At 40.4% G+C, this 7,391-nt stretch overlaps 1 non-coding gene across 1 annotated transcript; it reads right to left on the bottom strand.

The window, feature by feature from the left end:
• Positions 1-2,496: 2,496 nt before the first annotated feature.
• On the bottom strand, positions 2,497-2,568 carry TRNAC-ACA (transfer RNA cysteine (anticodon ACA)). Its single transcript has one exon. It is a non-coding gene; the product is annotated as a tRNA-Cys (tRNA).
• Positions 2,569-7,391: the final 4,823 nt, after the last annotated feature.

Raw genomic sequence — 7,391 nt, 5'->3', positions numbered from 1 at the left:
CAAGGAAGTCAGTGTCATTGCAACAGAGAAGGTTCAGAGAAGAGCTGGGATGCCAGGTCTCATGCACCATTGTAAGGAACAAGGCCGTTGTAAGAAACGGGGAGCCATTTTGGGGTTGTGAGCATGGGATCACCATGATATGACTTGTGTTTTATAGGATCACTCTGTCTTCTGTGTTAGGAATTCACAGATTTGTTAGGTGATCAAGAGGAAAAGTAATGAGACCAGATAGAGACTATTACAGTTTATCAGGCAGGAAATGAGAGCAGCTCATCAGGGTGGTAGCAGTGGAGGTGTGAAAAGTGACTGAATTCTAGAAATATTTTAAAGATCAATTCGAAAGGGTTTCCTGACTCACTGAAAATAAGGCGTGAGTGAGAGAATGGAGGTGAGAATAAATCCAAGAGTTTTGGCCTAAATACCTAGAAGAATGGAGTTACCATCACTTGCTAGGTCAGCAGGCAGCAAGAGTTGCAAATTGCTGTGGTGTTTGAGCTATTTCTGTATGGCCCAGTGGAAATGTTGGGGATGCAGTTGGATTTATGAGTCTGGAGAGAGTTATGGAATGGAAACAGAAATCTGGAAGTCTTTGGCATCTAACCACTGCATTGTGAGCAACTGTGTCCAACTCTTTACATCCAGATGATCTCTAAATCTGTGAAACTGGAGTTACTGAGTATGTGTAGATGAAGAAGCGATGAGTCCAAACACCTTCGCTTCATCCTTAAAAGTCCTGAGGAAAGGAATCAGCAAAGAAGAAGGCTAGCAGATGGAAGGAAAACCTGTTCACTGTAGAGAAAGCCATTGGAGGAAAGCATATCAAGATAGACGGAGTGAGTGGTTATGTCAAATGCAGCTAATAGTTCAGGGAGATGGAAGCTGAGAACTGACCACCAGCTTTAGCAACCTGGCCTCTAACCAAGCGGCATTGCAAGATCAAAGTCAGATGGATCATCAAAGTGAGTTTAAAAGAGAATGGAAGGAGAGAAATTAGATGTTTACTTGCTGATGGTAATGATCGAGTAGAGAATGAAACACTAATGAAGCAGAGGGAGGGTTCCTAGAGTGTTATTCAGATGGGAGAGGGGTGGGATGGAGGCACCAGGGCAGGGCTGGCTCTAGACAGAAGCAGGGGGTGGAGATGAAGATGCCCATAGGAGGTCAGTGTGGTGAAGTCTAAGGAAGTTCCCTTCTGATTACTTTCATCCTTTCAGCAAAGTAAGGTCTAAATTGTAGCTCTAACTGCTGATGATTTCCAAAGCACTTGACCACCGGAACAGCCCACTGGTGTTGTCCAGGTAAAGAAAGGATGAGAGAGTTGGCAAGGGTGTTAGCAGACAGAGGAGAGCATGTCTACAGAGGAGCATGTCTCCTCTACAGAGGAGAGAGTGAGAGTAACTCAGGTGTGCACAGCACGTTATTATTCACAACATGTCATTATATCCATTTTAGCATTTAATCTTCACAACAGCCTTTTGAAGGTCATCAGTGCTCCTAGGTTACAGAAGTTAAGCCTCAGAAAACAACATTGCCTGGGAGATACAAACTATCGTGTAAGATAGGTTCAAGTATATATTGTACAACACAGGGAATATAGCCAATATTTTGTAACAAGTGCAAATGGAAAGTAATTTTTAAAAATGGTATTTATTTGAAAAATTAAAAAATTGTTTAAAAAAACCCCATTGGCCAATAAGTAGGCAACTGTTATCTAAACTTCTAGAAAGAATTCTTCCAAAAATACCTATTAAAATTGTTTAGATGTTGGTCATCTAGTCATTACTGACTAGACAAAATGATTCATTCCAATGATAAAAATGAAAAAGTATTACAAAATGGGAAGATATTGTTATTATAATTCATCAATTTTACTGATAATTGTTTCTTTGACTGATGTATTCAAATAGCTCTGAGAGTTTTATTTCACAGCAAGAGAGGAAGAAAAGAGGTCAAAGGAAAAGAGTGACCATCCTTGGGGAACTGTTTTAAAGGGTTCCTTATGAGATGTTGCCAAGAATTAAACATAGAAATACCAAACACCGAGAGGTGGCTGATGAAGGGTCAAGAAAAAATTAGTAAATAGTTTTCTAAGAAGCCTCTCCACACTGTCCCACAGACTTGTGATTGCCAAGGGGGAGAGAGGTGGGGAGGGAAGGGCTGGGAGTCTGGAATTTGCAGATGTAGATTATTATACAGATTATTATATAGGATGGATAAATAACAAGGTAATAGCACAGGGAAGTATGTTCAATATCCTGTGATAAACTATAATGGAAAATAATAGAAAAAAAAAACCCAAGAATGTCTATATGTGGATAACTGAGTCACTTTGCTGTACAGCAGAGATTGGAACTACATCGTACATAAAAGTGAAGTATCTCAGTCGTGTCCGACTCTTTGCGACCCCATGGACTGTAGCTTACCAGGCTCCTCTGTCCATGGAATTTTCCAGGCAAGAGTACTGGAGTGGATTGCCATTTCCTTCTCCAGGAGATCTTCCCAACCCAGGGATCGAACCTAGGTCTCCTGCATTGTAGGCAGACGCTTTACCGTCTGAGCCACCAGGGAAGTCATTGTACATAAACTATGCTTCAATTAAAAAAATAAAATTAAAAATAATAAAGCTCGAGAAAGTAGCTGTGATGTGACTCACATTCCTTCTGACTCTTCTGAATTCAGCTGTGATGATAAAACTGAGCATTTTTTTCATTTTTTTCTTCATTTTTCCTTTATCCCATTCTAGTAGATTTTGTTATTTAAGGAAGAGAGAGATAATCTCAAACAATCTTGAGTATAACATTGATAAAATAATCCTTACCAGAGGGAAGTATTCAATAAATTGTTGATACAAAATGATCAATAAATTTAAGAACTTTTAAAGAATTTCCCCACCCCACCACTACACCAATAGTAACTGCTTCCCTTCCTTGCACTCAGCTAGGATTTTCTTCTCTTCAAGCAGCCCCCCAGTACTGAGCATTCCCCTTAGTGCAATGCTCCACAGGTTACAGAGTGCATTCATACCATTAACTTATTTCATTCTCGCCACAGCACAGTAACCACAAGTTTAACTATCTGGATCCCCAGTTAGTGTGTGTGAGTGAGTGAATAAACCACATGTGCCCTGTTCATCAGTACACAGCAGTGAGGGTGCCTGATGCGAGGGGAGGGTTACCCAACAGTGAGTAGAAGTGCATAATTAGGCAAGTGCCATTCCCATTCTACAGATGACAAGACTAAAGCTCTAAGAAGGCTTTAGAGCTGTAAGTGGCATTTGGAAGCCAGGCCTTGTGACTCTTAACCCAGTATTATTTTCACATATGCTGAGTCTCTGCATCAGTCTAAGCCCTTACCCTTCCTGCAAAAGACTGGAGGTCTGCAAGAAAACCATCATGTGAAGTAGGGGTGCCTAGTTTAAATTGCATTTAGAAATAAGGTTATGTGGTAGGTTATGGTATCATACTGTACATTAAATGACTGTATGTTGTTATACTTCTTAAAATGTAATTAAATAGAGTTTTTACTAGCAAAATATAAGAGTATGTACATATTATGGGAAGGGTTAGATGATTTATTACCCTTGGAAATCATTTGCATAGGTATGATGCTATGACAAATCAGTCTTATTACACAATTAACAAAACTTTAAGAAAGCTTTTAAAACTTTCAGTTAATAGAATCGCCCCTGTTAATCTCACAAAAGAGACAGATATTGCTTTCTTAGATTAAAGTACAGTATGATTTTTTACTAACTCCTCTTGTAATTCTTTCTAAAAATATGTTAATCATTTTGTATATTACCTAAGAATAAAAAGCTAGCTAGTATCTAAAAAATTTTTTTAAATATATGAATTGTACTTTTGCTTACACTTTTATTTACAAAGTAGATCCTTGTCAGTGTTTCCTACTGGAATTGCAGATTTTGACAACTTAAAATTTTCATTTACATTAGTCACTAGATGAAGTATAATAGACCAATGAAATGGAAATGCAGTCACAGAAATCTTTACGCTCTTTTTAAAAATAGATGTTAAAACAAGCATAGTGCACTATTCTTCTTTTAAAGTATAGCCCAAATGTGGTAATTTTTCTTCATTTTTTTCAGCATTTCGGCTTGCATTCTATTGATCACTTATTGATCATTGACAACAACTAACAGGGACTCTACATAGGTGTGTCATCTCCAGGGCCAATGCGACTTCTTCACGTTAGGTGTAGTTTCAGAGCCTACCACTTGATGGCAGAGACTGTAAAATTCAGTCAAGAAAGGGGGAAGCAAACTCCAAAGTGCACAGAATCCTTGTTGGAAATTCAGGGGCTTTAGACCTGTGGGTCCCTACCTGTTTCACTTCAAGGATTCAGAATCAAGAGGCAATTCAGAGCAGTGTGGAGCTGATGGGGTGCACATGTGTGCCAGCTGGGGAGTAAGACAGTGCCAGGAGGACACAGAGAGAAGTGGCAAAGCGAGGAAGAGAGGACAGGGAATGGAATTGGGAAGAATAGATACGGAATTCAGCTACAGGTCATGAAATGACATTAATAGTGAAATAATGAGCGTGGGACAGTCTATGTCTTACTTTTATGATGAAGGCATCTTACATGGAGGAGAGAAACAACTTAATCTCCACAGGCTATCTATACCACTTTGTCTTTCACATATAGTACACATATATGTGTACATGAGCTCCTGGTGACTCAGATGGTAAAGAATTGCCTGCAGTGGAGGGGATCTGGGCTCCAGCTCTGGGTTGGGAAGATCCCCTGGAGAAAGGATTGGCTACCCACTCCAGCATTCTTGCCTGGGAGAATCCCTTGGGCAGAGGAGGCTAGCAGGCTACCGTTCATGGGATCACAAAAGAGTTGGACATGACTGAGTGACTAAGCATACATAATGTACATATATATATATATATATATGTATACACATACATACCTATATGTATATACATATATTAGTTATCTGCTGCTGCTAAGTCACTTCAGTCGTGTCCGACTCTGTGGGACCCCATAGACGGCAGCCCACCAGGCTCCCCCATCCCTGGGATTCTCCAGGCAAGAACACTGGAGTGGGTTGCCATTTCCTTCTCCAATGCATGAAAGTGAAAAGTGAAAGTGAAGTCGCTCAGTCGTGTCCGACTCCTAGTGACCCCATGGACTGCAGCCTACCAGGCTCCTCTGCCCATGGGATTTTCCAGGCAAGAGTACTGGAGTGGGGTGCCACTGCCCTCACCAAATTAGTTACCTAGGGCTGTTATAATAAACTAGGACAAAGCAACAGAAGTGTATTGATGGTCTCACAGTAGTTCTGGAAACCAAAACTCCCAAATCAAAATGTCATCAGGGTTTGGTACCTTCCAGAGGCTCTGAGGGAGAAGGCAATGGCACCCCATTCCAGTACTCTTGCCTAGAAAATCCTATGGACGGAGGAGCTTGGTAAGCTGCAGTCCATGGGGTCACTAAGAGTTGGACACAACTGAGCTACTTCACTTTCACTTTTCATTCTCATGCATTGGAGAAGGAAATGGCAACCCACTCCAGTGTTCTTGCCTGGAGAATCCCAGGGACGGGGGAGCCTGGTGGGCTGCCGTCTATGGGGTCGCACAGAGTCGGACACGACTAAAGCGACTTAGCAGCAGCAGCAGCAGCAGCAGAGGCTCTGAGCAGGTCTCTTCCCTAGCTTCTGTTGACTGTCAGCAATCTCTGGTGATCTTTGACTTACGGGCACATCACTCCAATTCCACCTCTGTTTTCACAAAACCTTTTTCCTGTGTCTCTGTGTCACAAATTTCCCTCTGCCTTTCTCCTATAATGGCACCTGTTGTTGGATTTAGGGCCCACTTCAAATCCTGGATAATCTCGTTTCAAGATTATCAACTAATTACATCTGCAAAGACCCTTTTCCCAAATAAGTTCACATTCACAGGTTCTGAGCTGGGTTCCCCGATTCAGCCAGTATATATATATACTTTGCTGTGCTGCACTGAGCCGCTCAGTCATGTCTGACTCTTTGCGACCCCATGGACTGTAGCCCGCCAGGTTCATCTGTCCATAGGATTCTCCAGGCAAGAATACTGATATGGGTAGCCTTTCCCTTCTTTAGGGAAACTTCCCAACCGAGGGATTGAATCCAGGTCTCCTGCATTGCAAGTGGATTCTTTACCATGTAAGTCATTAGGGAAGCCCAAGAATACTGGAGTGGGTAGCCTATTCCTTCTCCAGGGGATCTTCCTGACCCAGGAATCAAACCGGGGTCTCCTGCATTGCAGGTGAACTTTTTAACAACTGAGCTATCAAAGAAACCCATATATATATATACATATATATATATATATTATATGTATAATATATAAAATACACGTATACATACAGATATAGTAGTATACAATACTACTAGTATATATATAGAAACATACATATACAAATATATATACACAAATATATACTTACATGTGTAACAGTGGATTATATCTTTTTATAAAGAAAGATTATATTTTATGTATTTCATTTTGATATTTGGAAAAACTAATACAATTATGTAAAGTTTAAAAATAAAATAAAATTAAAAAAAAGAATAGTTATGCCTTTTATAATATGCCATATCATAAAATATGTATAGGGCTATATTTATTTAAAGAGCTACTTTGGAAGTGAAAAAGTCTCCATTCCAAGAATAGTGTATAGTTTTTGTTGGTTTGTTTTGTTGTTTCTCCCACCATTAAAATAACTCTTACTCAGCAGTTAGAGATAAAGAAAAATAAAAAACAGAAAACTTTGAACTTGATGTCATTTTATTTGAGTCTTTAAAAATTCCTTCCCCTGTCCAGTTGTGGAAGGCAGACTCTAAAGCACTCTCAGTTATCCTCAGTTCAGTTTAGTTGCTCAGCGGCATCTGAGTATTTGTGACCCCATGGACTGCAGCACACCAGGCTTCCCTGAACATCACCAACTCCCGGAGCTTGCTCAAATTCATGTCAATCGAGTCGGTGATGCCATCTAACTGTCTCATCTTTTGTTGCCTCCTTCTCCTCCTGCCTTCAATCTTTTCCAACATCAGGGTCTTTTCCAATGAGTCAGTTCTTCACATCAGGTAGCCAAAATTTTGGAGTTTCAGCTTCAACATCAGTCCTTCAACTCTTGAAAGTCCCTTGAACATTCTTTTGCATTGCCCTTCTTTGAGATTAAAATGAAACCTGACCTTTTCCAGTCCTGTGGACACTGCTGAGTTTTCCAAATTCGCTGGCATATTGTGTGCAGCACTTTCACAGCATCATCCTTTAGGATTTGAAATAGCTCAACTGGAATTCCATCACCTCCACTAGCTTTGTTTGTAGTGATGATTCCTAAAGCCCACTTGACTTTGCATTCCAGCATGTCTGGCTGTAGGTGAGTGA

This window comes from Bos taurus, chromosome 12, assembly GCF_002263795.3.
Source record: "Bos taurus isolate L1 Dominette 01449 registration number 42190680 breed Hereford chromosome 12, ARS-UCD2.0, whole genome shotgun sequence".
Taxonomy (NCBI): domain Eukaryota; kingdom Metazoa; phylum Chordata; class Mammalia; order Artiodactyla; family Bovidae; genus Bos; species Bos taurus.
This window is presented reverse-complemented; position numbering and strand designations above follow the sequence as displayed.